Here is a 21,687-nt window from a genome sequence, read left to right as displayed (position 1 = left end):
ATAAATAAAGATAGAACATGCACAACTCATCATTATCCTTGCTATTTTTCTTGACAACCCCGCCAGTCCCCCACACACCACGGCATCAAGTAATCTATTTCATACCAATCTGGTAAAGGGCACAGAAATACGCCAAAACTTTGTCATTTTATGTGTCAGCAGATATGATTAAACAATCAGCCAACAAAGAATCTCTTTACCACAAAGGCAAAGTTACGTTTTGCAGCTAAATATGCAAATTATAGATTAATTCACTAATGTACATAATTGGACGGTTGAGATTAGCAGAAAATTGTATCGTCTCAGCCACAAATGTTATTTTACCTGTACAGGAAGAGCTACAAACATAGGTTCATATATTTGTAAACATTTTAAAAGTCAGAGATCGCACGTTATATCAGTAATCATAAAAGCTAACGAATAAAATATTTTCCCACAAAAATTGTAACCTTCATTAAGTTATTTCTTTATCAAATAAAAATAAAAAGGTATGAAACTGTGATTATTCCTGCTGATAGCGTAAAGTTAAGCACAGCATTGGCACAACGTTGTAAAGAGGTTACATATTAGTTTTGCAACAATAATACTGTTTGTTGTATATGGTGTTATGATCAATGCACGTGAGTGCATTGTTATTTTATATTTCTGAAAGGACTATTTAAGTTATGCTTTTGTGAAATGTTTTAGCAACGCTGCTAGAACGTTATATTCCCACGAAATCAAATCACAACTTTACAGAAACGTTGTGAAAACTTTGTGTGTTAGCTGTTTTTTGTTTTGTTTTAAGTTGTATCAGTATTCACAATAAGCGATTATGACTTCGACACTCAATTTCTGTTCATAAATATGAGGAAAATAATTGTTCATTATCTATCGATGCTGGATAGGAACGTTCACCACTCGAGGATAGATGTGTGCGTCTAGCTCGCGGGAAAGCGACATATTTGATGCAAAAATCTGACCCTTGGGTGGAATTCACCTATCCAAAACTGATGCATATATATATATGAGTCTATTCGCCATGTTCTTTAATGAGGAAGGCCTGTTCTTATTAATAAAAGGTATATACATGTATTTCTGATAGTTGAAGTGAACCAGCACGTGACAAGTTATCTTTAAAACGTCCTTATTATCTTTTAGGAGTTGCGAATGGAGACTGTATTCGAAGGTGACCAGGAGGATGTTCGGTACATTAGGAGTAAGAGGAAGAGCATGGAAAACACCAGTGCAGACACTGAGCAAGGCAGCAGAAAGAGAGTCCAGTTAGATCTGGCTGAGATCAAAGAAAAGAACTAACAGCCAACACAGAAGGACAGTGTCGGCCCGCTATCTAGTGCGTGTACACCTGGGGAAGGAAGGGAACTCGGCTGGTGACTTCTGTGTAACTGTAGCAATCACATTCCTCATTCTCGAGCAGTTTTCACTTTCTAACACCGTAACGTCCCAGCCAATAAATGAATAACGATCTACGTTTACACACTGCCATTGTTCCTAAATATAAAGTCTTTTGTTATCGAGGTTTAAGATCAGCTTTCATGTGTTTGAAGAGCAAAGAGAAAATTAACTGGAGGACGACTGGATTGACATCAAGAGGATAAATGAGAAAATTCGAAGTTTTGTTCTGTATATTTTGCCATTGACAGAAGAGTAATGATCAGGATGTTTAGTATCCAAGCGTTAAGAAGCGCATAATTTATATTTTATGATGCAGCTTTTGTGTTTTAATGTGAAATATCTAATTTAGGGAACACACCGGGATGCTTTTCTAGATGAATTTTGGAATTCTGGAATTCTGAGTATAAATTTCCGACACAAATTTAAGAAGTTTAGTCTGTGTTATAAAAGGATTATTGATGTAAACCGAACGTCTGGACTTTTTCCAATTCTTTTCCAAGTACTGGATAAGGTGTCTCGTGTTCCCACTTCATGATGGACTGTCAAACATATACGTGAGTTAACCAAATATTGAAACAACACATTCAGTGTTAAAGAAAATTTTATTGATACAGAAAATTTAATTTTAGATTGGAAACTATTACAAACTTTTATACCACATAAGTGATAGCATATATTGTCCGTCCTTTCGTCTTTCTGATCCCAACTAGTCTCAGTTTTTAGGGATTATCGTGAAACGTTGTAAACACTATAGTTTTCTGACGATGTACATATTAACAAAATAAGTTTTCTACTGCTAATTTTACTAGAAATATTGTTTTTTAACTTACAACGTATGATATAATCTAGTGAATGCAACTAGTATCATAGTTTTCAATGAATCGCCGTGATATTTGGTACATGCTACTTCATGATTAGCTCTGCTTGTCATAGATAGAATAGCACATATGACTGTCGGAGTTTCCGTCATTCTTCTGTCCGCTAGCGCAAGTTTGTTATCGCTATTCCGCCTCAGCTAGATAATTGTCATGAAAGTTCACGCAAACATTTGTCTAATGGTGTAGTTGATCTTAAATAAAATGGTGCTTCTAAGCCATCCAATATGACCGCCAATGCGGTCATCATTAAAATCGTTTTATCGCTGCTAATCCTGATTGGATCAACATCGAATTTTACTAAACTTTTTATGATGTCGGGTTGCCTGTAAATGAAAATGGTGCCCATCTGTTGTCAAAATGGATACCAAGGCAGCCATCTTGAAAGTGTAATATTTACTCCTCCTGAATGGATGGTCATATCAACACTTAGGTTTCACTGAAAGACTTATTATCGAGGTCACATTGTTCCTAAATCAAAATGTGGCCAATCTGGTGTTCAGTCGCCACAGCAACCCTCTTCAAAATCGTGTTATTGCTACTACGTCTGATTGGATGGTCATTTCAACGTAGGAGTTTCGATGAAAGAATTTTTAGATGTTTACTTTGTCCAATATGAATATGGTGACGATCGACTTTCATTATGGCTGTAACGGCAGCAATCTTAAACAGCTTGTCGTCATGAATGGATGATCATATCAACATGGGGTCTTACAGAAAGAATTCTGATGGTGACTAGCTGGACTTAAATAAAAATGGTGCCGATCTAACCCAAAAATAAACTTACGGCATTGCGAATTAAAGCCCAACATAATCAAAGAATTACAGACACAAGTCGTAGTAATTTAAAATCCTGAGTAAAACTCAGTGCAAGTCCCACATAAATCCAAATACTGAAGGCAATGGCGTGTCTTTTATAACTTATAGTGTTGACATTCTCTTGTTGAGTCACATTAATGTAATTTCAGGTTTGAACTCAGTATAAACTTTTCCAGTGAATGTCTCTATTCAAGAATTTTATCAGAGCACTTTTGTATTTCAAGAGGAAATAATCATTTGAATTCAATAATTTGATGAAAAGATTCAAGCCCGAAATAAAAGAAAATACTGGACACAGTATACAACTTAATTTAAAGCATGAATGACCGAGTAATCACAGTTGAAATATTATATAGTTCTCTACTTGACCTCAGCTCACAATCAGCATTTTCTAAAACAAAGCCATTACATAATGGAAAATAAGGAACTAGAATGATCCTGATATTTACAAAACAATAACCTGGATAATGTATAAGTCGCTTAAGAAATTCCAAAACGTTGACCCAAATAAACATATTTACTTCTTCTAGTAATAATAATACTGATTTTAAACCCATACATATAGAGAATAGTTTAGCTATGTATTAGATGTTTACAATAAATAAAATAGAAAAGTCAATTTTGGTCAAGCAGAAAACAACATAGAATTTTACAATGGCATATAATGAAACACAATATAATAAAACTAGCTAACAAATAAAGCAATTATATATACCACACAAATATTACAACACAGCGTAAACAGAGAGTTCTAATGACGTGGAGATTTCCCTAGAAGACTTTTGACTATTTCCAGTTGGTCTTAAAAATGAAAATTGCTGATCTGACTTCAAGGATTTCTACCACAGCAGTCATATTGAAAATGCTCCTCTCCAAACATATAGCTCTATCGATATGGGGTTTTAACTAGTTGAGTTCCTATGATATATAGCTGGTCCTAAATGAAAATGCTGCCAGTCGTACATCCGTAATGGCTTTCACGAGGACTGTCTTAAAAATCATGTTGACACTGCTCTCCTCGAATGGATGTTCATTATGACATGGGTTGTTCACAAAGTCCTCAATGAAATGGGAACTCGTCGGACATTAAATGTGGCTGCCACGACTATTTACTTAAAAATCTTGTTGTCGCTATTCTCTCTGAATGGATGGTCCTTATGACATGGGGTTTTCGCCAAAACATTTATAAGGATATTTACTTTGTCCTGAATGAAAATTGTGCCAAACTCACCTCCACTATGTGTACCGCAACAGTTAATCTGAAAATCTTGTAATCGTTGAAGAATATCATAGATGGTTTTAACACTCAACCGTTAAAGGACGAAATGGTCATATATAGAATTTTTCGCCAGTAGAGCGTCATTCCCTTCGAGGGACTCTTGTTTGAGGTTTGATTGAACAGTTTTTAGGTGAATTTGCATCGGACTAAGAAAGATTGCAGAAAAATGGGAATAATTCTACATTAAAGATAAAATACAAATAAGCAATGAGTTTTGCCGAACGCATGCTTGTCAGATTAGGGTATTCAGGTTAATTTAGGATAGAACTGATGGCTTTTACACTGAAGAAACACTTTCCCAACCCCTCTTTTATAACATTAATTTCCGTCAGAAAATGGCTATTTTGAATTTATCCTCTGACAAAGTGGCTCAGACTGGTACTATAGACCCTAAATGCATTAGTGAAATTCACTCTTATTAGAAGATATTGGAATGTTGTTGATTACCCATAAACTTTCTCGAGTTTGAGATATCCACATCTGTAGCAGACATAAATATGCAAACCAAATTGGCCGTTCATTTAAAGCCCAAATTACGCATTTAATCTCCTTAGTTAGTCTGACTGTCGAATGTTGTTTCCAAAGAAACCTATCCATTTTCAAGTCTAACTCATAGCAATTTGAAACCACATTGCAGATGTAATTTCTGCGTGAATTCAAATGAAGAAAGAACAAAATGAAATAGACGAGAGACAAATGCATGCAAATCACAACGAGGAAAGAGAAAGAGAAATTCTAATTCATACTATAAAAGAAGAGAGAAAAGAAAACAAAGTTCAAATGAAAATGCAAATGCAGAAGGAAGACAGAGAAAAGCAAATGAAAGAAAAAACTATAAATGGGTAATGCAATTTAAATAAAAAGAAATACATCTGGCAAACAGAAATAAATCACCACAAGTTAAAGGTTTAATGTTACCAAAAGGTTTAGGGGAATACCCGCTTTTAAAGAAAAAGAAGCAGATCAATATTTTCCTATTTAAGACAATTGCTGCAAATTTGCAATGGCCAAGGGAGCAGTGAACTTTGTTATTGCAAAGCTTGTCAAGTCTATAATTCACTGAAAGTAGAAAAAAGTGCTAATCATGATGTGGTTAAGGAAAGTGTCTTGAAGGGTTATGAGTTGGTACCTGAAACATATCAGCAAAAGTTTAGGAATTGTTAAAATAGAAACCGGGCAAATGTATGTTGAATTAAACTTGCTAGGAGAAAAACAACAACATTTTGGTAGGTGGTGTCCAGCTAAAAAGGTTGATAAAGATTATGATAACCTTAGAGAACTCGTGTTAGTTGAAGGGCTCAATAATTGCATCCATAATGATGTCAAGACCTATCTTGATGAGCAAAAGGAAGAAACTTTGGAAGATGCTGCTTGCACAGTTGACGATTATTGGCTGACTCACACAATTTCATTTGTCAATACGTCTTCCCTACATCACTTTTTATGAAACCATCTCGGTCTGACGAGTATTTCCAAACCTCAACCTGGCACAACGTTTAGGAATCATACTTCTGATAAGACTGATCAAAAATCTTTATCTCTTCCTACGTGCACTTATTGCAATAAAATAGGGCACGTTATTTGTACTTGCTACTAATTGAAAAAAGCAAACGGCAGATAGCGCTATTCTATATACCCTTATTTCCAAGAGATCAATGTCACGGTCATGTATTGGAATGGTACATTTGTTGAGTCAAAAAATTCGACTCAGTGATGCAAATTTGATAATTAATTTAAGTAAAGTGAGTTTTGTCGTACATGTTTACATTTTAGGACACATTGTAGGACACGATCAAGTTAAACGTGTACAAGTTAAGGTTAATGCTGTGTTTGAATTCCCAGTGCCTATCAGTAAAACGCGACTAATGCGATTTTGGTGTATATCTGGATATTATCGAAAATTTTCTTCCAATTTTTCAATAATTGCCAAACCCCTGAATTTGCTGAGTAAGAAATCCCAGGTTTTGTTTGTCTGACAAAGTTCAGGAGGCTCTTGAGAAATTAAAGGCCGTACTGAAGAGTGTAACAGTTCTTTCAGCTCCAGATTGCAATCAATCATTTGAAATGTATGTTGGTGCAAGTGACGTAGGGGTTGGTAGAGCATTAATTTAAGAAGAAAAACAATAGCGTTGATCATACATTGTGCAAGTTCTCTAAACAATTAAACAAGTGCAAGATAATATTGACCATAATTGCAACCTAAGCAAATTTGATCGAATGGAGCAGCTGGGTTGTTGTTAACATCGACACAGATTAACTCATGATTTTTCAAGTCAAAACCAGAAAACCGCACTCGTCCAACGTGGACATCTTTGACGTTGTTTTAAAGCAGCGAGAAGAATCTGGCCGAAATCACCGATAATTAGGAAATCAGAGACGCTAGAATGTCGGTTGCCCTTTTCAAAAACAATCTTGACACAAACACGCAATCGAAAGTTAGAAAATCGGGCGTTGAAATGATGAGGGGTCCCATCATAACGAAAACTAAATTCAACTGATACAAGGGCCCATCGACGATGTATATGTTGCGACAAAGCAATATTTTGAAGTAAAAATCAATGGGCGATTGCCTGATATCAATGTCGTGGGTGACAACACCAGATTGTCAGAAAATATTTTTGATCCGACAATGACCTATTGCAGAAAAATGAGAATAATTTTACACTCAAGATAAAAATAAAAACAAACTAATGATTTTTGTAGAATGCATACATGTGAGATTGTGACTTCGGCAATCAGGTTAATTCCTAATGCAGCTGGTGGTTTTTATACTGTACCAACACTGCCACCAACCCCTATTTTTTACATTCATTTTTGACAGGAAAGGGCTATTTTCAATATTTTCCTGTGACAAGGCAGCTAAAAGAATCAGTATGTGCCTTATGCATGAATCAAGTTCACTAGTACTATAACAAATCAGCATACTTTTCATCACCCCTCAACCATTTAGATTTTTAGATATTTACCTCTGTAGCAAAACATGTAAATACGTAAGCCATTTGCAGCCCAAGTTACGCATTTGAACTCCAATGCTCGTCTAACTCTGACAGGCAGTCACTAACAAGCCAACCCATTTCCAAGCCTAACTCAAAGCAAATCTCAGCCACGTTACATATTTAGCTTCTGTGTGAATTTATAAATACTAGGCTTGTGATAATTAGGTTCATGCCTTCTACCTTAAAAATTAGAGTGTCAAAATACGAAACTATCCAGTGAGACCTGAGTGAAAAAGGCTAATTCATGGGGTATAGGAGTCTTTGATCTATATAGGTAAGGTAAATCTAGAACGCATATTAGGTATACTACTCCGCATGAAATGGTATATTTATACCTATTAAAACAAGGAACTGAGCCCGTATGTTACAATTATGGACAGCATATATATATATATATATATATATATATATATATATATATATATATATATATATATATATATATATACCGTTCCCTTTTTAAAGATATTCATAACAAATCCTGTTCAACGAATAACCACGTAGCCAGTATTCAATATTGTGCTGACATGCTCTTGAACCCGAATGCTTGCATCAGCAAATCACACTAGATGATGAAACATTCGACAGTACATCTTTCAGTTTGATTACTCATAAATATACTCATCTCTCTATAGCATTTTGGAACTGAAATAAAATGACGGTAGTAAGGGTAGAACTTAAACTAGGAATTGTGTTTCATAACATTTGGTCCAGCCTCTTCATTAAGTTGTGGGAAGAGGCAGAGTACAGCCTACTTTGTGTACTCTAAAGAGGATTGAATAATTGAATAATGCGATGTAATCTGACTCTACTCCAGGTTTACTAAAATTAAAGTTAGAAAAGAAACACACACACACACACACACACACACACACACACACACATATATATAGGGGTGGGGGTGTCAAATGACATTATGACATTAATGAATCTAGTACTGTTTTGTTTCGATATTAATATATTGGGTAAGCAACCATAGTTATTTATTATTTAAGAATTTAACAAATTGAAAATTGTATGGTATATTAATGTCTAAACTCTTGTATTAATCACGAGAAACATAGAATAGTACGAAATGCTTATAACACATATACAACTTATTTGCAGGTGAAAATACCAGAATGTTCCGCTCTCCAGACGTTTGAATAAAAAGTCGAATTATGGAAGTAATCAAACTGGATGAAGCAGAAAAGTAAAAAGGTCACATTTTTATCTAAGGTAATGTAATGAAACAATCTGTTAACTTTGAATGGAATGTAGAAAACCGATTTTTAAACATATCGTCCATAAGACAATTTTGTATGCCAATACGAGATAATGTGAACTATACATTAATTCAGTCCATCAATTCGTAAGACATTCAGTGTATTTTGAAATAAAGTTTTGTTCGTTTACTTTAAAAATGACAAAATGTTACCAATAACTGCGAGTTGATGAAATCTGTATCTTTCTTTGATGAAACAACAACTAGATTTTCAAAACATATTTCCGATTGCAGATATGGAGGGAAGTCACAATATTCACTTAGGCTCGACCATTCCATTTACAAACCAAGAACTGGAAAGGTGGAATAGATTAAAAGGTAAAACTGTTCTATGTCAAGAGCAGTTAAATAGTATTTCAAAGGTTCAACATGATAAATATTTATAAATAACTGAGGGTCATGAAAGGTGATGGGATTAACAATAAGAAAGAAATGCCCTCACACATATACTAAATTTCCATTATTTGTTGCTAAATCTTGCTTGCAAAACGAGCCGGTAATTAGTTTAAAAAATGCTGATAATTTCCGCGCACACCAGTCATTAATGCTAGTCGCTGCATGTGGCGGTGAAATAACCTCAGCTTTGGGTTCTTCGCCTAAAATGATAAGACTTGGGCACGAAAATGTAGTTTTCTGGTTATATACAAATTCGGATGCTTTAGGTCTACTGGTAATGCACAATTCAGTACAAGTGGGTGGGGATGGTGCTCTGAGCGTGAAGAAATTGGTAGAAATTTATGTAATAGTGATGGACCATTCTTTAGGGTAATAATTCTGCAACATTCAGCAGTGAGTGCTTAAAGAATACCTTTTTATCCACAAACTTTGATGTAGTGCACATCAATATGGAGTCGTATGTAGTGAAAAATAGATGCCACTGACACTTATGAACCATCCATTTAGTGGCACGGAGAAGTGGATTTTGTATAAAATTTGGAGAAATTGAACATGACCTTTATTCTGTGCCTACTGTATGCACTTAAAATGGGTTTTTGTCAGTCCTGAAACAACCTTGACAATAGTTTCTAATCGAATCAACCACAGTTGTCAATTAAGTTGTCCATGCTTTATTAGCTAATGTGTCTCGCGTTTAAATACCACTTTCTTGGTATACCTGTAATGGGTGCAAGGTAAAATGTAACAAATTTAATGCATGCATACATACATACATACAGACATACATACATACATATATACACACATGCATGCATGCATGCATACAGACAGACACACAGACAGACAGACACGTTTGATAACGTATGAATAACCAATCAATTTTTTTGTAAATTGATATTTGTCACATTTTTATGTAGCTATGCCATTATAAGTGAATGACGATTTCTATAACTTTTCAAGCATGTTTGGTGTCGGTGGTTTACTACGTTTACATTTCATGTAATTAAAGAAGGAAAACAACTCCACCAGAGCCATTATTTACATTGATATTGGACTATAAAGAACAGAATAGGATTATATAAATATCTAATCATGCATGATAATGATGAAATTTTCCGTTTCCTTTAAGTGGACAGTGGCGTTCAAACAGTCGGCATCGTGTTTGCGTGGGTAGGCCAGCTAAAATTAGGACTCGAAAATTTTATACTGCAAATGCTTTCTTGCAATGTACATATGATTATAGGGACTACTCTCTGCCCTAAATTGGTAGTTTGCACTATTTCTCAGTTATTTAAAATGTAGGGCTGATAAATCTTATCCGTCTAGACTGAGGGCAATACTGAATACGTGTATAAAGAATCGAGTAAAATGCTAAATGTAACTTGAAATTGTATCTAATTTTGGGGGGTACAGACAACAGTAAGTAATAATAAAATGCCGAAAACATGTATTATCTATTTTCCAGCCCAAATCCAGGAATTCAACAATCTCTTGTCATGTAGAATATGTCGGCTACGTCGCATCTGCAATGCTCTTGAGTGTGGACATTTGACATGCTTGAACTGCACAGAGCTGCTTATTTCCTGTCCGTTTTGCGCCACTCTCATTAGAGACAGATATCTCATCTATCTGCGTCTTCGTTAAAAATGAAGAGGAAGTGTATGTGACTGTACCGCAAAGACATCTACATTGTGACTGCTGTATTTTAAAAAAACATTTTTTTTTCTCGTTTATGAATTTGATAAATCGTAAACAATGATAGACGAAGCACTTGTAGTATACATAAATTTTATATTAATTGTCAGATCTGACAAATACTACATCTAATTGATACTCGAACATGTGCATTACAAGATATCTAAACAAATCAAAATAACCTAAATCTACTTTTATATGATGGTTGCTTCAAGAACATAAAGTTAGTTGTAACGACCTTTTGTTGGTATTTGCTGCTCTATGAATATGCCGAGGACTTCGGTTACGAAACAACGCAAGAAGAATGTGTCCAGTGTGGGCTTGTTTTCTGTTGACTCAATATTTTACAACTGATACACGTGGGGAAATAAACATCGGCTCATTTTTATATTGTCTAACGATGCTGACAAAATAATGTTGTGTTAGTTTATTTCGAGACAATCTAACAAATATAAGGAACTTGGAAACAACACCTGAGCTTCCTCGTGCACTAAAGTATAATACTTCTTAAATTATTTAAATGGAATCAGCAATTGGCCTATTTTCTTAAATTGTATTCCTGTGTGGGATATGCTGGAAGCTGCTGTATTTAGTGTTTCAAAGTCTCCATACACGGATAAAAAATTTGTGTTCTGGACTTGGATGTGCTAATACAAACTGTTAACTAAAGAAAGCAAAATATATTTTTGCTATTGAATACTGACTTCTTTGTATAAGGGCTAGGTATTTCAATTCGTTTTTATTGTTGGACTGCAATTATCAACATCATTATACATTATTTGTGAGCTCATTAGAATTGCTTGCTCGAGGATTATAGACGGTATTTTTGTTGATTTCTTTAGCTGTAAGTTTCCAAGGTTTTTGTAGTTTCCTGTTCAAACTACCAGTGGACCAATCAACGGCAGCACATGTTCCTTTGTTTCAAATCTGATGTAAAAACATAATATGAACTAATTCAGTTACTACATGGTAATTATTGATCGGCAATGTCGCGCAACAGACAAATCACAGAAGATACAGCGAGACATAAAGTGGCGTTCTATAGAATATTTGAGCAGAGCAGCTGAACTGTGCCTTGTTGATGCTTTTATCTTGCCCAACAATCAACGAGATTTCCAACAATTTTATTGGATTGTAACATTTTTAACATTCACCCGTCTTACGAGTGGAGAATGATGAAGGGAATTAATCAAACCATCCTTTAGGATACTAGTTCAAAATGGGAACGTCAGATATGTATCTAGTGTCGAAGAGGAAAACATAATGGGTCAACAAGATGAAATTCTTTCCATGTTGACAATGGCACATTAACTTCACCAACGGTAGGAATATTATCTTTCTATCGGGAACTATTTTGCACAATGATAGGAAAGGCAATGTATTATATGCAAATATAATTTGATTGCTCTTTAAAAAGAGACCAATTTGCAGGAAAACGGATTGCAGCTTGTGTATACTGTGTGTTATGATTGCAGTTGTTAAACGAATTAAAATTGTGTTTAACTAAAGATTAATAATGTGTGCTGTATAACCATCGTAGTAAATTTATTGACGATTCTGCACGAATGCCATGAGGGAATGCAATACTTATTAATTGTTGTGAATGTATGTACGCTGTTATAAATAGATGTCAAGCCTTCTCTATTCTAGAGTCTATTTTTGTTACGAACATTTTTAAAGTGAACTAATTAAACAGGCAGTTAAGTGTTTTTTTCGAAGCAATTATAGCTTAAGACCGTAAAACTGTTTCTGGCTTTTTATTATTATCTTAGTGAGATCAACATCAACAGCGAAGGGGAGAAGTAATTACTACTGTATAAATGAACTGAGAGATACAAGTTTAATAAAGAAATGGTAGGACATGTTGGAACACTGCTATGCTGATGTCGTGGATCATTCTAAATTTAAAGAATGACACGTGGAATAAATCTATTATTAACTTACCTTTGAAACTGACCTCTTCCAACTCCTACAAGAATATAAAAATCTCTATATCTTTGAAATTATGTATTACTATGTTACGGTGTTGGAATTTAATGTTGGAACACATCTTAATTCAAGGCCAAGGTTATATAATGGTGGTATGATATTGCATTTATATAATGGTGGCATGATATTGCATTTATATAATGGTGGTATGATATTGCATTTATATAATGTTGGTATGATATTACATTTATATAATGGTGGTATGATATTGCATTCTTCTATGCCACGTGATTTAGTGCTTACGTAATTACATTAGCAAATAAGCAAGTTTAGCTTGTGTATGTTCAATGAACAGGCTCCGTTCAGCACATTCATTCTTTTTCATCCATAATATTTGAATGAATCCATGATTTGTGAAATCAAATTAGGTTAAGTGACTCGGGAAATATCAACTCTCATGGCTACAATTGATAATGATATTGTGTAAAGAAATTTATATACGTAAATATAATTATTTGATATATTTTGCAACTGTGTATAATGACATGCTCTGTAGCCTTTCTGTAATGGCGTCCACTCAGGTCAGTGGGATTTATTATCAATTTTCTTGTTGTAGTAAGGGATGTTGGAATTCAGTTTTTCTTTAACGCATTGCAGAAAACATACATACAGCACGGACAGATTTGTGATAGCCATTTGAGAACTATAGATTACCACACTCTTCCATTACCTTGAACACCTTACAGGGTGGAAATTATTTACATTTAAAGATGCAGCACTGCTGCATAGAGTATAACCTATTTATTTTTCTTATGACTGCATTATCTAAAAGCTATCTACAAGGTTTTCTTGCTTTCTTTCACTGGCCTAGTTGTTTACCCTTTGATTTAATACAAGCCTACCAATACAGGATCTTACGAAAGCTAGCTGCATCACCATATCTTTTGATTAAGTATCATCCTGTTTTGAAGTATTGAGCTAAAAGTATTGTATTGTCATCTGTATAACAGAAGTAGCGAGGTCAGAATTCGAACAATTTAATTGTTTAATTGGAAGCTCATCCTCGAGGATGCAAATACATTTATAATTGATCATGTGGGACGTCGCCATATTTACATATAAAATTTCTGACTTTTAAAGGTAAGTGAAGTTAGCTGATTTCAAGGCAGGTAAACTAAAGTTAGATCATTCAAAAAGCAAACAGTTAGATCGTTCATAAGAAAATATACACATATATAATGAGTAAATATTGCGTAAACGAGTAGAAACAAAGAAAAGAAAGATATAAGAAAGAGATATGCCAGAATTGGTTGAAGTCACAGAATAGAAAGTACCAAATAAACATGAACAGTAATAATGCTTCCACATATTCATGCACCTCGCGGTTTGATTTGTAGCTCAAGGATAGAGGGTTCGATAACCTCCCTGACTAGCACTTAGCTCCCATTTCTTGGGCAATATGTAACCAATGCAGTGTTAAGAGTGCCGTACAGCCACCCAACCAAACATACATTGATTCATTCAAATAGTTTTACCTCTTTAGTGCATTTTTTTAAAAAATTTGAAAAACATTTATGAGTTCTAGCCTCATGACATTGTATGCGAATACTGAATGAGCAGGAAATATGAATAAAAAACATTTGGTTGAGAATATAAATTCAAACCAAAGTATGCATTTTCATTCAGTTATCCACAAGGTAACAACCAATTGTTTCTTCAGTAAAAGACATAAAAGTCCTTATCTAAATCATTCGCATTATTTTTAATTCTGCAGTGGAGTACAGACAAGTTTATATCACTAACTTAATAACAGGGGCACATAACTGGTATTAGTAATGATTTTACTTTCGAAAACTGGTTCGACTGATTCCTTTTTAATGCGTCAGATAGAGCATTCCAAATGTTCAGTGCGGAGAAAAAATATTAGCGCATTTTGAGCTTTTGAGTCAAGCGTGTAAAGTTATCGTTGTGATTTATGTGTATACAAAGGAAAGTACTGCAAATACATTTATGAAAAGTGCGCGGTATGTTATGTTGTCTTCGTTTTGAAAAGAACACATACCAAATTTACCGAAAATCTTAACATGATATACAATTATTGATTTCTTAAAATGTCCTGCTGGATAATTTCAATTTGAAGAAAGTATCATTGTAATTACATAACATTAGTTTCCTTGAAATATAATATATATCAATTAAATTAATTTGATTACATAATTTGATTTTGCCCACAAACCGTTTTTCAATTCATTCGTGCCGAACAATTAAAACAGCGATATGTATACAAGATCCATGCCAACTGATGTTAAAAATGTCTGTCTGTCCGTAATTTCTTTTCATCCAAAACGGCAGGATGGAAGTTTAACAAACTTGGCACATCGGTTACTCATGTGGTGATCACTGCAACAGTGGTACGAGTTTTGACGCCGCATTTAGGGTGCCTGAGATCGGGAAACAGGTCACATATACAAGTATTACAATGACAGTGATCTTTTTATATTTGTTTTTACCAAAACTTTAGGCACGCAGTTTTAAGATGAGGCAGGTTTTATGTAGCAGGTTTTATGTTACGGATCCTAAATCATAAATAATGTGTGGGGGATTGATTGGCTTTCCTGTCACGGCGGGGTGTGTGGGCAAAAGGCAAATTAATAAATAATTCAGTTTCAATAAGATGTTGAAACATTTTCTGATAAACTTCCATGTACGTAGCCATACCAATAACAGCCATCATATACTTGATGATGGAGTTTGTAATAAGGCCCCTGAATCCATCTCGGATGTGGGAGAGTGAGGAAAGTGGAGTATGCAGTCAATGATGCAGTGAAACAAATTGAGGATTTGCGATGGCGAGAAAATGTAGCTTACTTGTTTTCATAACTGTCAACTCTCAAAAATAAGAAAACAACCGACTATTGGGGTTGTTTCACGCTAGGCCAAAGAAGCTGCCCCGCACCTGTAATGATATTAACTGAAGGTTATGGGGCGATAGTCACCTGTTCATTAGAAGTTGAAAAAATGTTCAGACAGTATCGTCTGCACACATCGTTATATATCTTATATACTTACCGTCATTTCTAGCAGCTGCTGAGGTACCTACGGATTAAGGGTTAGTTTGGAGATATGAACATAATATTTCCTGATCAAATACATGTTTAACGACTTATACATACAAGTGGAATAGCACAACTCATTGTCCTGTGGTCATTTTGAACTTCTCGCTAGATATGGCTATTACCAAATAACAGTGTATTCCGGAAAAAGTTGCATGTAGCAAAATGGAGTATTTAAAAAAGAAATGAAAAAAACGAAAAAAAAAAACAAAAAAAAACGATAACACCAGACCAACCAATGCCCCATCAGTATCAAGACCGATTGGGCGGTGATCGTGTTGGTGATTTATTGGACTAGTTACTACCCGAACTCATAATATCTCACGATTTGTAAAAACAAACCGCGATAATTACATTATGCCTGCATAATTTCATTTTTCCGAAACGAAATCCTACATTTAATAGCTATATGGTACGTAGTTAAAAGTAGCTATGTTCTGTTTTATCAACTGTGTATATTTTTGCTATGTTGTTCTGTGCCAATACCTGAAGTTCATGTACATAATGACTGGAAATTACCGTACTATACCGTAACTACTGAGTATTCCATAACTGTGGATCAAATTAATGTTGTTTTTTTTTTATTTAATTTTTGCTGAATCGAAATATACCTTTTTTTTTAAAACGAAAATCAAGCAGTGGTAATGTTCTCATCATAAGCACAGTTATGGGACATATTTTTGTGACTACTGTTAGTCTGTAATAGTAACTCTGACACATCACATGAATTTTGATCCATCTCCAGAGATTACGACAGATGCAAAAAGCATGTGTTTCCTACAACAACTTAAAAACTGCATCTGAGAACATTTTTGATGCAGAGTATTATAGACCAATATGAAAATTTTGAGGATTACAAGTTACGATTATATGCTGTCAGTTTTGTCTGTGCTTTGACATTTGTATGTAGTTATATTTTTATTGTAATTTGTATGTGCATTTAATATATGATTATTAATATAGAATATCTTTCTAAAATGTGTTTTGTACCATAATCTTAAATTTACTAATTAAAAGCATTTCAAAGCTAAATGTGTTTTGCGGTATATTGTAGAAAATGGGTAATACTTAATGAAAACGAATCTTAAATAATGCAGCGAAAAACTCTTTATATTAGGTCACAATCTCCGATTTTTAAAAAAAATCTGATTACATGGCGTTTGAAATGTGTACAAGAATGAGCTTCTGCCATTTTCACTACCACGATACGTTCTGATACAAAGACGAAAAATATATGACGCTCCCTCATATTGGTCAGAATTATGGTTCTTTTAAAGCTTATCATGCTTCAGCTAGGTGTACTATTTCTTAACGTCACTGCGAAGGTTGACCCACGAAAAGAAAGAGTTGGGAGGAGAATATAGTCTGAGTACGACATCCAGAATAGAAACCTCAAGCAGAAAGTGCAAGACAATTGGTGCTAGGGGGCGAATAACAACATACCTACACACCTCCACTTCAGACTCTTTCAAGCAAATTAACACACACACACACACACACACACACACACACATATATATATATATATATATATATATATATATATATATATATATATATATATATATATATATATATATATATATATATATATATATATGGTTGTGTCATCATTCTTTATTTTTACAGATCAAATCATGTTTCATTTTCAGTGTAAGTCGCTCCGGAAGAAACCACTTTTATGCATTCCATCTTTCTTTCCTCCTTTCATAGAAAAATATGTCATTAAATTCCCTCAAGATCCTCCCCATGTCCCTATCTACACACTTTCTCAATCTCATTATCCAAGTATTAAATGCCATTTCGTATTCAAGTTTTGATATGGTGTACATAAACTAGACTACTGCTCTTGTGAGTGTTTCAAATCGTGTTCCTCTCAACTAATTTTGATGGACACGATTCAACCAAACGTCAGTTGGAACTGCATCAGAGCTGTATGTATTGATGTGGCAAAGTTTGGATGCAATACACTCACGGGAAGTCTGTCACGATGGCGGATTTATGCACCAGTGCATTGTCATAGATTATATGGATTCTTCATGAGGTCCGGTAGTGTTCAATATCTTTCCGCAACACTTTGGAGTCATAAAAATATCCCGTAACACTTGCAGAGTCAGGCACAGGTACGGACCTTTTGCATCGAAAACTGATTCGTGTCAACCTTCATGCATAGTCCGACTACGCCCAGCGATTTAAGGTTTCGGCTTGTTTTGTCAGATGTAAACTTTGTTTTTTTCTTTTGAGTCGGTCCAATAAAATAAAGACTTGTTTCAGCACCGATGAAAATCTCATTCAAATGTCTCTTTGTAACAAAAACGGCACCCATCTTGTACAAGCCGTTATGAGGGTCAAATTATTCTTCAGCATATAAAAATACGGCTGACGTGTTAATAACTATCAATGTCTCTTCATCAATTGCACTCTTCACATCAGCCACTTTCCGCTCGCTAATCGCAGAAAATGGGCTTTAAACATAGTTTATATTCCATGGATTTGCAGTTGTCTTTCAAACGAAACAACCACCTCAAAAGTGTAGGATACGACAGAAACTTTACATCCAAAAACTTTGTCCAAGTGGTTCTTGAAAATATTTGGATAGAACCCAAATGAGAGAGCCTATTTTACAATATGCTCTTTGATCAGTAGCAGATTTGTTCGTCTTCTATGACATCTTTACATTACAGTTATTTTCCCAATTATAATTTGAGAAATCTTGCAAATTTGGTTCGGCATCAAATCTTTATTGACAAATTCTACTATGCACTCTACCACTCTAGTGGTCTAAGTGGTTAGAGAGTCCGCATCGTATGCAGGAGGTCGCATGATCAAACCACGAGCGAGTCCAAAGAAAGTCTTATAAAAATGTTATTAGCAGCTGCATCGTTTGGCGCTTAGCATTAAAAGGCTAGTTTTAGGACTTGTCGGCCTGGTGTCAGGGTAATGTGACTGGTTGGGACATGAAACATTATTTCAGCGGTATGATGCCCTAATGTCAGACATCGTAGCGATAAGACTCAGATTGTTAAAAAACACGCAGACTCAGAGACCCAGACCCTTTCTCAGACACACACACACACACACACACACACACACACACACACACACACACACTGCTTTGCACTCTACACCAAAACATTGGAATAGTCTTTCCCTGAAATAAGGAATTACCAATTCGACCAAGCAACTTTGTGTAGATCCTTTTTATCTTCTCGTGCTAGTTGGTTTAAAGCTTATCGTCTCTATTCCAATTATACAGTCACTTCTTAGGCATTGAAAAGACGTCGATGACGGATCCTTCAATTTGAGTGAAATGCTTTTGACAGAAATAAAAATATGTTCAAGAGATTTGTATTGGAATTTGTGACGGGAAGTTATATGTTCATATATGTTTACGTTTTTTCCTCGAGTTGGAGTATTTTCAGACCAGAAGGACTATAAAACCGAATTGTAATGAATGCACGTTTCATAATTTCGCATCTGTGGGAACCAGACAGCCAAAGTCTTGTTTGTATGAGACAATCAGCAAAAGCAGACTTAAATGTATTCCATTGGCTGCTCATATATCAAATTGCGGATATATTTATGGTTGTCAACCGGAGTTAACTGTAAACTTTAATTCTTTTTTATTTATTAATGACAGGTGTTACTTGAGGAAAATTGGCAAGCGCAATCAAAGAGAGAGAGAGAGAGAGTGATATGGATTTTCAACGTAGCTTTAACAATTTTCCAGTCATAATGCTACAATGTCTGCAGTGTGCTAGTTTATAGTGATGTCTAGCTTATGCCGCAGACATGTAGCATGATGTCCCACCCAGTCACATTATCCTGACACCACGCCGACCAGTCCTAACACTAACCTCTTAATGCTGAGCGCCAAGCGAGGCAGCTGTTAGTACCATTTTTATATGTCTTTGATATGATTCGGCCGGGGTTCAAACCCATGACCTCCCGCATCCGATGCGGAAGCTCTAACCACTAGGCCACCGCAGCGGTAGAGAGAGAGAGAGAGAGAGAGACAGAGACAGAGACAGAGTTGTTGATGTAACTAAATATCTTTATTATTAATTACTATTTATACATTTTCACGAGGACAATGTTTGACTTTTTACTATTCTAACATATTGCAAGTTTCGCTGTGCATACGAATGTGGAAGTCAGCTTAAATTGTGAAATATTTCAGCATCAGATGTCATCTACGACGGAACTTTATTGTGGATCTGTACGCATGGGCGAGAGATTTGGTTTGTGACGATACATTTGTGGGATAGAATCCATTTTAGTACATCATTTGATTTTTTATTCCATTATATATATATATATATATATATATATATATATATATATATATATATATAATATAATATAATATAATATAATGTATACATTTTTATGTTTGTAACAGGATTAGCTGGATTTGTATTGGATTTAGCAAGACACTGAAAGCAATGTCGTGAATAAGATGTTAATTTATAATGTACTTTGAGGATTAATGATCCTGATAACATACTCGCAACATAAAGTCCATCAATGGTTTTAAAAGAAACTGATATAAGCAAATGATATCGTTCCTAACAGGAACTAATCAGAACACGCAGCTTGAATGGGTAATCAAACATGAATCGACAAATTTGTTCTTGTTGTAGGGTTTAACGCTATTTTTCAGCACACGATAGGGCTATACATGGCGGCCAGTATTAATGGTGGAGGAAGAACCCGTGAAAACACCGGAAAGAACCACCGACCCACGAGAAGCTACTGGCAAGCTTTCTCACATACCCACATTAGCCGAATCCGAGACTTGAACCCACGCAGACAGAGGTGAGATGGCAGTGATCCGTAACGGAGAGCGCTTTAGACCACTCGGCCACTCGGGGCACAGAATCGACAAAAACAACTTCTAAACAAATATGATCAATATTTAGAATTTAAAACACAAAGATGAAAACTTTATGATCTCTCGCCATGGGTATCAACGTGTGGGATTTATATACAACTACGAACAAGATATGATTTCGTTACCAATGGTGATCAAAGCAACGAATATATAAAAAAACATGTGAAATAATGTCTCATCTACAAGAATGATATATGTTTTGTTGATTTTCGCTCGTATAATGATACAGAACTGTTGATTTCACTCATATGGTGATATTAAATTGTTATGTATATTTACTTTAATTGTTTGTTTGTAAGTTTTAGATTTATTTTATTATTCCATTTTATGTTATTGCAATGTAACATTGTATGCTGGACTTGACCTTGTCCAAAACTGAGTTCGTTTCTTCTTAACCTAATTGTCTTTTTTATTTTTTAAAATTTATTTCATTTATATAAACAACTTATAATAGTTTGATTATTCTCTATGTGTATGAGCTTATTATCAGGATTATTATTCAGGTAAACAAAGAAGGAGTAAATACGTTGATCAAGGTCAGAGTTTTGGAGATTCCCAGGTGAATGTGGTGATATTGTGTTGTAAATAAACAATGCTCATTAGATCATTCTAGAAGGTTATTTTCCATTAGGAAATGGTTGATTTTAGAAAATGCTAATTGTGATCTAAGGTCAAGCAGAGAACTATATTATCTTGTAACAGTGTAGATTTCACCAGCCGTGTTTTAATATCTACCACTTTAAGTCGTATTATGTTGTGACCGGTTTGGGATGAATTTTATTTTCTTCAAATTGTTGAAATCAAGTGATTACTTTCTCTGGATATAAATAAAATGCTCTGATAAAACTCTTGGATAAAGACATTCACTGGAATTTATGCTGAATTCAAGCCTGTAACTCTATTGCTGTGATTCAACAAGAAACTGCTGAAATATTAGTACTTCGTAGACTATAATAGACACATCATCGCCGCCTTCAATCCTTCAATTTTGGATCTTCTCGGGACTTGAAATGAGTTTCATTCAGGACTTTT

At 34.8% G+C, this 21,687-nt stretch overlaps 1 long non-coding RNA gene across 1 annotated transcript; it reads left to right on the top strand.

Annotated features, from left to right (window-relative positions):
• Positions 1-1,151: 1,151 nt before the first annotated feature.
• Positions 1,152-16,793, top strand: LOC149786515 (uncharacterized). Its single transcript, XR_016424950.1, has 4 exons — positions 1,152-1,366; positions 8,472-8,582; positions 8,863-8,946; positions 10,490-16,793. It is a non-coding gene; the product is annotated as an uncharacterized LOC149786515 (long non-coding RNA).
• The last annotated feature ends 4,894 nt before the right edge of the window (positions 16,794-21,687 follow it).

The sequence above is a fragment of the Sinohyriopsis cumingii genome, chromosome 12 (assembly GCF_028554795.1).
Source record: "Sinohyriopsis cumingii isolate HCF-2022 chromosome 12, ASM2855479v2, whole genome shotgun sequence".
NCBI classification, from domain to species: domain Eukaryota; kingdom Metazoa; phylum Mollusca; class Bivalvia; order Unionida; family Unionidae; genus Sinohyriopsis; species Sinohyriopsis cumingii.
The sequence above is the reverse complement of the archived record's forward strand: the minus strand, read 5'-3'. Positions and strand labels throughout refer to the sequence as shown.